This window comes from Protopterus annectens, chromosome 2.part2, assembly GCF_019279795.1.
Source record: "Protopterus annectens isolate FY-2018-M chromosome 2.part2, PAN1.0, whole genome shotgun sequence".
Classification (NCBI taxonomy): domain Eukaryota; kingdom Metazoa; phylum Chordata; order Ceratodontiformes; family Protopteridae; genus Protopterus; species Protopterus annectens.
In genome coordinates this window covers 931,635,301-931,648,183 of record NC_056730.1, presented here as the reverse complement: position 1 = coordinate 931,648,183, position 12,883 = coordinate 931,635,301, and the positions used below count along the sequence as shown (strand labels likewise).

General features: G+C 39.3%; 1 protein-coding gene across 1 annotated transcript in view; it reads right to left on the bottom strand.

Moving 5' to 3' along the window:
* Positions 1 to 12,883, bottom strand: part of LOC122795855 (xanthine dehydrogenase-like) — a 5,725,158-nt gene that overhangs the window by 4,595,460 nt on the left and 1,116,815 nt on the right. The window lies entirely within an intron of this gene.

The window sequence follows — 12,883 nt, the reverse complement described above, 5'->3', positions numbered from 1 at the left end:
TATTTCGGCCTTATGACCTCGTCAGCACAGCACAAGCAGAGTGTTTGACTAAGCATTAGAAACACACGGCTGTTATACCCATCTGATGTCCATTATCATTAGGGTCACTGCAAAAATATCCCAAACAAGAAACTAAAACAATGAGTAAGAAGGTCACTGAAAAAACAATTAGTAAAAACAATAAAAAGTTTTCATTTCGTTTTTACTGACTGTTTTTTCAGTGACCTTCTCACTCATTGTTTTAGTTTGTTGTTTGGGATATTTTTGCAGCGACCCTAATGATAATGGACATCAGATGGGTATAACAGCCCTGTGTTTCTAATGCTTAGTCAAACACTCTGATTGTGCTGTGCTAACGAGGTCATAACAAGCCCGAAATATGCATATCCACAGCTAGTAGGGTTTGGCTTTATTGGCCTGAAACTATCCAGTAAAATGATGAAACAAGTCATGGGAATTCAGAATTACCAATTAGCTGAAACACCTGATGTTCATAAGGATCATTTACATATATCCCATGTGCCTCTGATACAAGAGGTTTGGGAGGTCACTCGTTGGAAGTTCTAGCTTTGCTGGAGTTTTCATTTTGTTTTTACGGATTGGTTTTTCAGTGACCTTCTCACTCATTGTTTTAGCTTTGTCACATAGGAAATGTGAGATACATGTTGTTTACTTTGCATGTCCATCAAACCGACATGCCAGGGTTCATAGTCTCTCCATTTCTGCATTTCATTTTCGAAGCACTACTAAACTACCAGTCTGTCTGTGTAAAATTTTTACTCTGTGTGCAATAAAGAAAGTATCCTTTATTTTCTTATGAAATTATTCACTGCCATCTACCCTGTTCCATTTCCATCAACAATACAGGAGGTTAGTATGACACATGGCACAATATGTGAGTATATACGGATATATCTGTGTGTGTGTGTGTGTGTGGGGTGTGTATGTGCAGACTCTGTTGCTTATATTCACATTCGTCACGCACTATAATGCAACTAAAATAGTAGTGCATCCCATTCCCCATGTGGTGCAATGTAAAAACATTGATTAAGAATAGATACGACTTGTATGACTGTGATTTAAAATTACTGCTACGAAAAATTGTCAGTTTAATACAAACAGGAATTGCAATATGATGTGGGAGAAAAAAACAGGGTTATGACATGTTTGGAAAGAGTCAGAGGATTGAAGTAAGGAAGTGAATGAAGAAGGGACAGTAAGGAGGAGTAAGGTATAAATAATAACATTCATATTTACAGATATAGTTTATCCTGGGGCTGGGCAAAAACAAAGCCAGAGTTTGGCTAGGAGGTCTTCAAGAACGGTTTTAAAGGACTGGAGGGAACGTATTGACCTGACGGATACAACTGAGGAGGTCCAGGCCTTAGCAACATGGTATGAGTGCAGACCATGCCCAACAGATTTGATAAGTTTGTAGACAGAGAGGAATTTTTGGTCACTGGATCATAATGATCAACTGCGAACATAGTAGTCTGAAATGGTATTTAGTGCTGGCCAAGCAGATGGATGCTGGATAATTTTATAGCTGATAAGCTGTGTATATGTTAGCTGATGGGTTAGTTCTAACCAATAAAAGCTTTTTAGTGCTATACAGTGCTGGGTTCTGAAATGGTTATTTGCTGAAAATCTAGTCACTGTTCAAGTTTTGATTTTGTAATGTCTGGAAGTTAGTAAGGATGGAAGCACCATAAAGTGGTGAGGGAAGGCGGTAAGTAGTGAAAATTGTTCTTTTAGTTGCATTGGTGAGAAACCTTTTGACTGTAAAACATACCTAGTTTTTGGTAAGTTTTTAATGCAGTTTTATACATGCAAGTCAAATTTGAGCGCATCATTCACTATCATCCCTAATAATTTGTGGAGCTATGACTTTAATGGCTGTTTTATTAAGACTGAGGACTTTAAATTTCGTTTTTTCACAAGAGAGGGATTTGGGAAAATAAAGTATTTTTTTTGGGGGGGGGGGTTGAGCATGGGTTGTGCATTACAAAGCCATGTTTCAGTGGCTGTTAAAGCTTCCTGGGTAATTTTCTGGAGGTGTGCAAATAAGTGCGGAGTCATCTGCATACTACATTGGAAGGCCTGTTGTGTGGATGTGTGGAGGGTCTTCGTGAGAATCTTAAAGAGGACGGCACCAAGAATAGAGTCTTTTGGTACACTAGTGGTAAGATATGAAGAGAGGGTGAAATGCCATTTTACTGACTGATACCTACTGGATATGTGAGATGACTGGTTACTGATAGCAAAGAAGCACACTGAACACCACAGAAATAGTCCACACTAACGCTTTAACTTATTCACCATGTTTTCATCCTAAAACTTCATCAAGAAGCTTCTTTGTTATCAGTGAACATTATCAACTGGGATCCAAACTGCCTTACCAGTGCCTTTGTTTTTGGTTATTGGTGTTGCTTTAAAGCACTTTACCCTTCTTTTGGTTATCTGTCTGTATAAATCCAAAGTATGTAAGACCCTGTCACTAGTATACTGAGGAGAAGGAAAAAGGAAGGGAGCTGAACTGCCTGATTCAGGGACAAATCATTGACCACCATTGGCATAAAAGCAGGATTAGTATGAAGGGATACTCTGCCCCTGTGAAAAACTAAAAAAGGAGGGATGGCCATAAGGGCTTGAAAATCAGAAACCCTCCAAGGAGAAGTAAGAACAAGTAATAAGACAGTCTTCCAGGTACAATGTTGTAGAGAAGCTGAACTTGCAGGCTCAGAAGAAGCCTGGGTCAATTTTTCTAAAATAAAATTAAGGTTCCAAGGAGAAGGAACAGACTGTCATGGAGGAAATATTTAAGAAACTGTTTGACCTCAAAGCTAGAAGCCAAAGGAGGATTCAAGGGTAGACAAGCAGAAACAGCTGATAAATGGGCCTTTACAGAAGAGGAGGCCAAGTCAGATTGGAGCAACCCACAGAAAAAGGAGAGAACAAGAGGAACCCCCAATGAAAAAGGATCCTGGTTATGAGCATGGCACCAGACAGAAAATCTTTTGCATTTGGACATATGAGACTTTCTGATTATAGGTATTCTTGCCTCCTGTAAAACCTTAAGTGGGTCCTCAGAGAAGAGGTGTCAAAAAGTAAACAAAACCCTTTCACCCACAGTGTCACTTGAAGATCAGACAAGTAAGGGTGGGTGAATGACCCCCTTGTCCTGGGTGAGGAGGTCTAACCGGTGAACTAACTTGTGATGATTGCCCTGGCCAAATGCATTAAGAGGAGGAACCAGTGCTGTCTTGGCCTAAAGGAAGTCACTAACAAGACTTTTGGGGAGTCCAGATGAATCTTCTGCAGGACTCTTGAAAGTAGTGGAAGGGGAGGAAATGCACAAAAAAAAAAAAAGGAAAAGAAAGGGCGTCTATCTTCAATGCCAGACAGCATGGCACTTTGGGACAGAAAAGAGGAATCATCTGTTCAGAGGAGGGGCAAAAATATCTACCTGAGGAATACCCCACTGATGGACTTTGTCCAGAAATACATCTCTGTGAAGCATCCATTCATGAGCCTGTGTTTTGGACCTGCTCAAGGTGTCTTGCCAATAAATTTTTCACTGAGGGAATACACACTACCTGAAGACTTATCTGATAACTGAGAGTCAGATTCCAGGCCTACAGTGCCAAACTGCAGAGAAGGTAAGATTTTGTGTGCCACAATGCTTGTTGACATAGCACATCACTGTGGTGTTGTCCGTGTACACCTTCAGAGGGCTTGGACAGAGCATGGAGTGAAAAACCTGAAAGGCCAGAATCAGAGCTCTTTTCTCTTTTATGTTGATATGGTCTGGCTTCTGATGGGAGGCCAAAGACCTTGGACTTTCAGATGACCAAGGGAAGCCTCCACTACCTGTCTGAAGCATCTGTGAATAGTTCTTGCGAAGGAACAGGAGGCTAAAAAGGCAGGCCTGGGTTGAGGAAAACTTGCTGAATCCACCATTCAAATTCCTGTTTTAGACAAAGGAGAGGCACACTGAAATCTAGAAGGTGACAATGCTGAAGCCAAACTGACTTGAGGTACCACTAGAGCTTTTGCAGGTGCAGTCTGGCAACAGGGATCACTGGATAAAAAGAGTCCACAGAACCCAGAACTCAAAGAAACTCTCTGGCTGGAACAGGAGGCAGAGGAAGAAGATAGTTAAAGAAAGCTGTCAAGGATAGAACTTTTGGAGGTGGAAGAGGGGCCAACATTTGTACTGTATGAGTCCTGCAACCCAGATGCACATGGTCCTGACAGGAAGTCATGACAGACTTTTGAAAGTTGATAGTGAACCCCAGACTTTGGAGGAGAATTATGGTGAACTTCAGATCCTGTAACAAGTGACTAGCAGAAGACACCTGCAGCAACAGGTTGCCTAGATAATGAAAAATCTGAATGCCTTGGAGCCTGCAAATGGCACTTGTTGGAGCTAGGCATTTTGTGAATACCCTTGCGGTAGTAGAGAGACCAAAGGGCAAAGCAGAGAACTGAAAATGAGAGGAGGAAGAAACAAAGAAACATAAAAACTTCCTGAAGAGGGTGAACAGGGATATGAAGGTAAGCATCCTTCAAATCCAGGGAGAAAAACCTGGGGTAGAATGAGAGAAAACAGGGTTTGAAGAATAAGCATCTGGAAGGTAGGAACGTTGAAAGATGTGTTGAGCAGAGAGGTTTAGAACAGACCTCCAAGTGCCTTCCTTTTGAGGGACGAAGAACATCCTAGAGTAAAAACCCTTTTCTACCTGAGAAGGAGGGACAGGTTGAATAGTTCCCTGGTACAACAGGGACCTAAGGACCTCCAAGAAATGAGGATGTTGTTCCAGAGGAGCAGGGGAATCCCTGAAAAAAGAGGGAGAGACTTCCATACTATGAAGTAGTCCTGACGGATTATAGATAGAACCCATGAATCCAAGGTATTGATATTACAGCTTGGAAATGGGAGAGCCAAAAGGAGAGTGGGGGGAGTAAGAAGTCAAAAAGAAGCAGGCTCGTCTTTGAAAGGAGGCTTCTGAGCCACAGCGACCTGAGAAGGCTTAGCCGGAGGAGCTCACCTACCACTCTTCCTACCTTTGGTGGCCTGATGAGGCTACCTGGGAACAAAAGCAGGCCTAGTAGGATAGTTCCTCTAGAATTTAGAGATAGGGTATAGAAAGATACATTGAAGATCGTGCAAGGTTTACCTTTTTCCTGAAGAGACCTAAACATCTCAGCAGCAGTGGTCCCAAAGAGATTGTTATTATCTAAAGGAGCATCCGGAAACTTGGTCTTAATGTCGTCTGGTAAGGACTGCAGGCGAAGCCAAGAATAATGCCTCATGACAGACCCAAAGGTAGCAGCTCTGGAAGATGCATCAGCAACATTATACCTACACTTAACAGAGTGATGAGCCACATGAGAGGTAGAACCTAAAATAGACAGAACAGAAGATTTTGCTTCAGAGCCTGGAAGATCAGAAATGACCTTACAAGCCTGGGCAATGAACTCCACAGAATATCTAGTCATGTTAGTCTGATAATTGATGGCCCAAAAGGCCAAAGTAGAAGCAGTATAAACCTTCTTACCAATTCTCTCCATTGTCCTATTATTTTTTTCTGAAAGCAAAAGATTAAAAGAGGCCAAAAGTTTAAAAGGCTTGTCAGTGGAGACTGACACCTCAGCAGAGTCAGCAGAAGGACATCTAATAAGAATTGTCAAACCTCAGAAACCTTATAGAACCTGTCAGATTTCTTAGGAGCAGGACGCTAAGAATCTGGAGACTTAGAGGCAGCAATAAAGACATCTAACAAGGCATCCGATGCAGGAAGTACTGCGGAAGGTTTAGGAGTGCCCACCTGAAGCAGCTCATAATACTTTTCCTGGACATCAGACACCTGAGAAGAATTGCACTTAAACTATTTCATATTGGCTATAGTGTCTCCCAAAGACAATTCCTCAAAAGGAGACTCAGGACTTACAGACTGTTATTCATCAGAAACATAAGTCAAAGGTGAAGGCATCTGGGAAGAATAAGACAGGGAAGCATCAGACTCTGAATTTTCATCTGAGGAATCGGGTTCCCTAGCTCACTTAGAAGGAGTAGAAGTCCAAGGAAGGGGGTTATGTACAGAAACCCACTGAGGAGGCTTCATGGCCATTAAGGCATTGAACAGACCCCGAGTAAACTCCTTCCATTCCCTCTGAGGATCCTTAGGGTATACAGATGCTTGCTTAGTCTTCTTCTTGGCAGAGATGTCAGCTCTGACAAATACCAGATGTTCCGACCCCTGATAAGATTTAATAAGAGTACCCAGAATGTCTTCCCTGATAAAAATCTGCTGAATCACTCTAGGGCCCTCTGAGATGATCAACCATTGGTTCCACCTAAAAATATGGAGCAGATGCTTGCAAAGCCTCATAGGACATATGGAGAGAAGGATCTATGCTAGCCTCCAATGGGGTCGCAGCAGAGGAATCCGATGTAGACACCAGACAACCTACAGAGCTTTCACCCACATCAAGAGGAATGTCTGTTGGAAACTGGACAGTCAAAGAATCTGGATGAGGTTTCTTGGCCTTCTTCTTGCTTAACTGGACCTCAGGATTAGGAGATTCCACCACACTACCTTGACCTAACAATTTAAGTCTCTGGTTCTCAAGACAGATGGCCAGGGAAGATAAGTGACTTCTACGAGTTTGGTTACAAATTGTTTACAAATGCTACAGGACATATGGTCTTGGGCAGCACCCAGACAAAAAGATGCTATTTGTGACTATCCTTATGGAGGACCTTTCTCCCACACTGTCATTTTCCCTTCTTAGATAACATGAACTCTAAGCAACTAAAATGTAACAAGATCAAAAAAGAATAAAAAAAGAACCAAGCAGAGTACTCATCTGGCGGCTACGTATTCAGCAGAGTTAAATGGCTTTCAGTAAAAAATTATGGTGTTTGGACTGGTGGCAAATAAGTTCTGGGTAACTGAATCCATATGTCATCTTTAAGCCCTAAATCCTGTATGGGGAGCATATATGTGATGTATGGCATATGCAAGGTCTAAAGGCTTTGATGTACTGGCTGGAAGTTGGGTTATCCATATCAGGAAATCCCTACGGTCAATGATACCACAACAGTGATATAGAAGAGGATCAAAGAATGTGTCCTCAGCTTAGAAGAAAATGATCTACGGGAAGAGGTGCTTGATGTAACAGAGATGGACAGACAAGCTAAGATCAACAAAAGAAATAGATTACAGAAAGTCAATAAGACCCAGTGTTAAAAGTCTGATAAAAGAAATGAACACGATAATGAAGACTATTAACAGAAATTCATGTGACATAACAGAAGTAACTAAGGTACATTACTGTGTACTTAAATTAATAACACAAAGTCTTATCATAAAAATACAGGCTAATAAGAGGAAGGAAGGGAAGAAAATGATATGCCATTATAGAAGTACTAAATAGAGAAAACTATAAGTGATTAAGATAAGAAGTGACACTGTTAGAAGAGTACAGAAAAGGGAACAGATCAACAAAAATACACAGTATTAGAATAGATGAGGATTTAACGTACATTATTGCAAATAATAAATCAAAGATATCAGCACAGGCAGAAAAAACTTAGAAGATAAATATAACGGAAAAGTACAAAATAAGCGATTCACTGAAGACCCAAAATGTTGTACAGAGAACTGGGAAACAAAGCAAAATGATTAATATATGTTTATTAAAACAAAAAATTAGCAGTACAAAATATTAAAACCAGAAACTGTACATAAAAACACTATGAAAATGAAAAAATTATACAGCATAACAATGAAACAGCAATGAGAAAAAAAACAGGATTAAATAGTTAACTCAATCGTCCCAATTGTGTTGAGTGAGCCATGCTCAAATTTGTCTGATGAAGAATGTCAATGAGAAGTCTTTTCCAGTCTTGGCTTCTGCACACCTATTCATCCAAAGCAAGTGCATGACTAAACCTAAGAAAGTCCGTGTGCTGAATGATACTATCCCACAATTATCTATAGTTTCCATATAGTAGTTTTTCTGGAGTAATTGGGAAGAGATGTGGCAGATTCTACTGTCGATGAATATAAATCCAAAATGGTTGGACTCCTTTATAGTTCATGAAAATATGTTGGGCATTTTCCGGCCCATTACAATCAGTTCTGAAGCAAGAATGCTGTACACTGAACAGAAAGTGAAGTATGCCCTGGCTGGTAATCTATCTCCACAGTGAGTCTGAATTGTGGCATTGAACAGTAATGTTTTCTTCTATTGGTCAAGGCATGAATCCTTGTAGGAGGATACTGTTGGTACGCATTGATGGAATGTCCTTGTTGAAGAAGTTGGTGGTACCATAATAGTCGTAATTTTGACAAAGGCATAATAGTAGCCTTGTGACGTAGTAAAGAAGTTTGTATGTCATTCAGTTCATCACACAGTGCTCCAAAAGTCTGTTTGCCTGATACACATGCAGGCCAGAACCTGTCTGATAATGCTGGCAAAAAAGTTGAAAGCAAAATCAATCCATTAGACTGTAAATGTTGTAAAACAGGATACAAAAATGGTATGGAGTAATAGGATGGGATGCACAAATGAAAAACCTCCATGTTCAGGCAGTGAGTAAAGGATGCCATGCTTGATGGGGTTTAAAGTAGCCCCCCAAATAAAGCTAAATACACATTGTAACAATCTTGCAGTCCAAGCAAATGGAAAAAATTGAACAGAAAATACATAAACTAGTAAACTCAAGAATAAACCATTCAAAAGATGCACTTTCTTGATAAAACATAAATGAAAAGTTCTCCACCATTGCAGTCTTTTAGATGCTTTGTCTACCAGAAATTCACAGTTATTGGTTACATACTCAGATTTACCTAATGGAACACTTAAGATCTTGAGGAAGTTAAGGTCTTGAATGGTCATGAGTGATGGTTTATGTGGCATGAAGCCCAGAGTCTTGTCTTTATTTAAACTAAGTCTGCCACAACAGTGATGATGTCAGCATATGTCAGAAAATTCAGCACAAGAATGCCAGCACATGAGTAGGAGAAAGGTGTCAGTGAGAACTGTGCCCTTGTTTTGTAGAAGACAGCCGCAACAACCAAAGTAAGAAGACAAGTACCGAGGGGCCAACCTTGCCTTTCCCCATTTTGAATACATATGGTCTACCCTTTCCAGCCATTAATGATAGGAATAAGTTTCATAGATGAGTAAATGGTAGAAATACATTTAATGAATTTAGACCCGAAATGTAAAGCTTGAAGGATGCTAAATACACAGCTTGATGTGAAATGTTGCTGAATGCCTCAGTAAGGTTGCATTAAAGCAAAACAGAGGAATTTGTTTGTAGTATTTATGTCATAAGTGATTTGAGAATATGCAACAGATCAAGTAAAGATCTGGCTGGGATACCAGAGTTACCTGGGTCGACTATGAAAATGAACAGTTTACGTAAGCTGAGCTGCAAAATCTTGCAGAATAAGTTATAGTCAGTATTACATAGGGATATTTGCCTCCAATTTGACAACTTAATTATTTGACTTTTTCTCCAGATAAATTTCAAAGCAGTCAACAAAAACCGTGCATGCATAAAACTATTCTCATACCATTCGTTAAACAAATCAACAATGACCAAAACTTGTGCAGCTGTCTCAAATCATGGTAAAAGCCATCTACTCCTAGCTCTGAGTGCTTTGGATGCACAATAGAAATAGCATACTGCAATGCTTGTATGGTGATTGGTGCATCTAATGCTGCCTTAAATGTATTAAAATAGAATAAAAACTGCACCAAAAGCTCACACACCAAAGATTTTATTTAAACAAAAAAGTAAGCGCTTTCGCAACTAACCAAGTCGCTTCATCAGGCAGCTAGTAAAATACTATAAAATATTTAAATAAGTAAATGACATGTCAGTTGATCAGCACTGCTAAGGTCATTGGTTATAGTTAATTAAAAAATCGTCATGATTAGTTAAATTAAAAACACGAGTGTTGTGCATTGTATAGCCTTACTAAGCTCTTATAAAAGTAGAGCAAGCATTTCACATGATAACACTGCACATAACAACAAGCTAACCATTTCTGTATATATCATACTAAAAATTAAAGCTTCCAAGGACAGGTAACTAGAATTTATGTGGCAATGGATGTGCTTTGAAAAAAGGTTTAAGGGAAGCAATGCCATTCAAACCTGGGGGGGTTTTAGCATTAAGCTTCAGTATCCATTCTTGCTCAATGCTTTCTGTGTGATTCTCAATGTCGCCCCCTATAATGTCAGGATGTATTACTTGTATCACAAAAATGTTTAAAATATGTGTAGGATCTTCACAGCTTACATGGTTAGCTAATGCACTGCTGTCTTTCTTATTTTTAATGTCAATAATATGTTCAAGCACTCTATCTTTGAACATTCTATTCGTTTTTCCTACATAAAATGAATGGCAGGACACACAGAAAGAGAAGTATACTACATTAGAAGTTCTGCAGTTGGCAAAGCATTTGCTCTTAATGTTAAAGCCTAAAGATGGATGGGTATTACTGGCACTAACATGAATATGTTGGCAGGCTATGCAATGCTTGCAAGAAAATGTGCCAAAGCGATCATTTTTACCAGTATGCTGCAATCTCTTTTTATTGCACAGATGCTGTTTCAGTGAGGTGTTATTCCTAAACGTAAAAGGGGGATTTTCCAATTTTGTCTGTCAACCCGGGTGTTTCTTTTAAAATACTCCAATGTTTTTAATAATGTTGGTATATTCATTAATATCACTGGAATATTGCATAATAACCCTAAAACCATTGGTGTTGCACTCCAGTCTCTGCCCTGAATCCAAAGATTGACCTTCACTGAGATATGGTTTGCATCTGCCACTGCATTGCCTCCAGGCTTCAGTAATGGCACTGTCAATGTCTTGTGCACCATATCCTCCATCTAAAAATTCTTGTTTAGCTACTTCCAGAGCTAGCTGTGCTGCTCGGTCGTTGCTGTGAAGTCTCAAAATCCTATAAACTTGTCCTTTGACAACGTTCTTACAAATTTGTTTAGGATGCATGCTGGACCTGTGCAGCAGAGCTTTTTTCCTTGTGGGCTTTCTGTAAATGCTACTATTCAATTTCTGTTCTGATTTTTTAACTAATACATTTAAAACATTAATTTCACTGTATTAACATTGATAAGTAAATTTCAAAAACCTAGTAGAAGTGTGAATGTATTTGACACATTCATCCAATTCTTGTTTCCCTTCCACAGAAGGAAAATGTCATTCACAAATCGGACATACCTGAGAATGTGTTCAAAAAAGGGGTTTATCTCTGTCAGGAGATGAGACTGTTCCCAGCAAACTAAAGCTAGGTTGGCGTAGCTATTGGCACAAGCTGTGCCCATAGCCACGCCAACCTTCTGAAGGAAGAACTCATTATTAAACACAAAAACATTGTTCTGTAAGATATCTAATAGGGCACATATAAGTTCAATCTTATTATTATTAAAAGATTAACTGATATTGAGAAACTCTCTAATCATCTCAACTCCCCAATCGTTGGGTATAGATGTAAATAATGTTTTGATGTCCATAGTAACCAGCATATACTCACAATCAATGGTCTCTAATCTATTATGTAGTCTTTCAAGAAAGCTTTTGGTGTACCTGAGAATGGTGTAGCAGTCATTAAGTAATGTATGTAAATTGCCTTCTACATAAATGGATAGTGCTTCTGTACACCATCCAGCACCTGAGACAATAAGCCTCATTGGTGGTATGGTGGCATGTTTATGTATCTTCAGAAGGCCATAAATTCTGGGAATAATGGGATTCTGAGTGTTAAAAAATTTAAATAAATCCTCATCTATCATACCTGTCCATAAGTAAATCAAAAATTAAAAAAGAAACCTTGTCAATAATACCTTTAACAGTTGCAAAAGAAATACATTGATATGTATCAGATGCACTCTTCCTGCTTGTCGATCAATTGTCTTGACTGTATAGGCTTCTCGATCGTGCCCTGATGGGTAGTGGATATATCATTCATATGTTGTAAATACAACTCAGTATCAAGCAACACAATTCCACCACCTTTATCGGCCTGCTTGATTTCAATGGAATTCATATTAACTAGTTCATGTAAGGCCTTATTTTCATTGCTTGATAAATTATAAAATTGAGTATTAGTACCTATAAAAGTTTGTATCCCAGGGTGCGAAGTAGAAAGGAAAGTACTTGGTTTCTGATAACGCTTGTGTACTTCAGCATTGTTTACTCCAGAAGCAAAAACATTTTTCAGAGAAAAGTTCCTTCCCAATAACCTCAAGTCTTTTAACATAGCAACTAGGTTGGCTCGTTTAGCTGGAACAAAGGACAGTCATTTATTCAATAGCGCAATGTGTTCACTAGTGAGCCTAAGAGAAGAAATGTTAAAAATCAGATTGTGGCTTACATTCGTTTCCGCTTGGTATGATTCGGTTTCCATTCCATGCTCTCTTGTCTCGATCAATTGTCTTGATTGAATAGGCTTCTCGATCGTGCCCTGATGGGTTGTGGATTCTTCAAAGTAATTCTTGCCTATTATCTGTAACTCTGACCATAGTCGTCCCTATCAGCAACATCTCTTTACTCCATTCTCATGCTGGTTTGGTTCTTAGAATACTCCCTGCTATTTTATGAATAAAATACTTTGTGATTTTGGTTGTTCTCCTTAAGAGTGTGCATCCAAAATCCCAATCTCTCCTTATTTCTTGGGCTTCCACCCTTTGTCAGCATCATTCCTTTCCACTTTGAAGCATAGTTTTCTGCTTGTGCTATGTATAAGAGCCTTATAACTGCATTGCTCTAAAATACTCCCTCAAATTATGTAATTCTAGTAGAATCAGCTTATCCCACTTGACCCTTGCTGTCTTC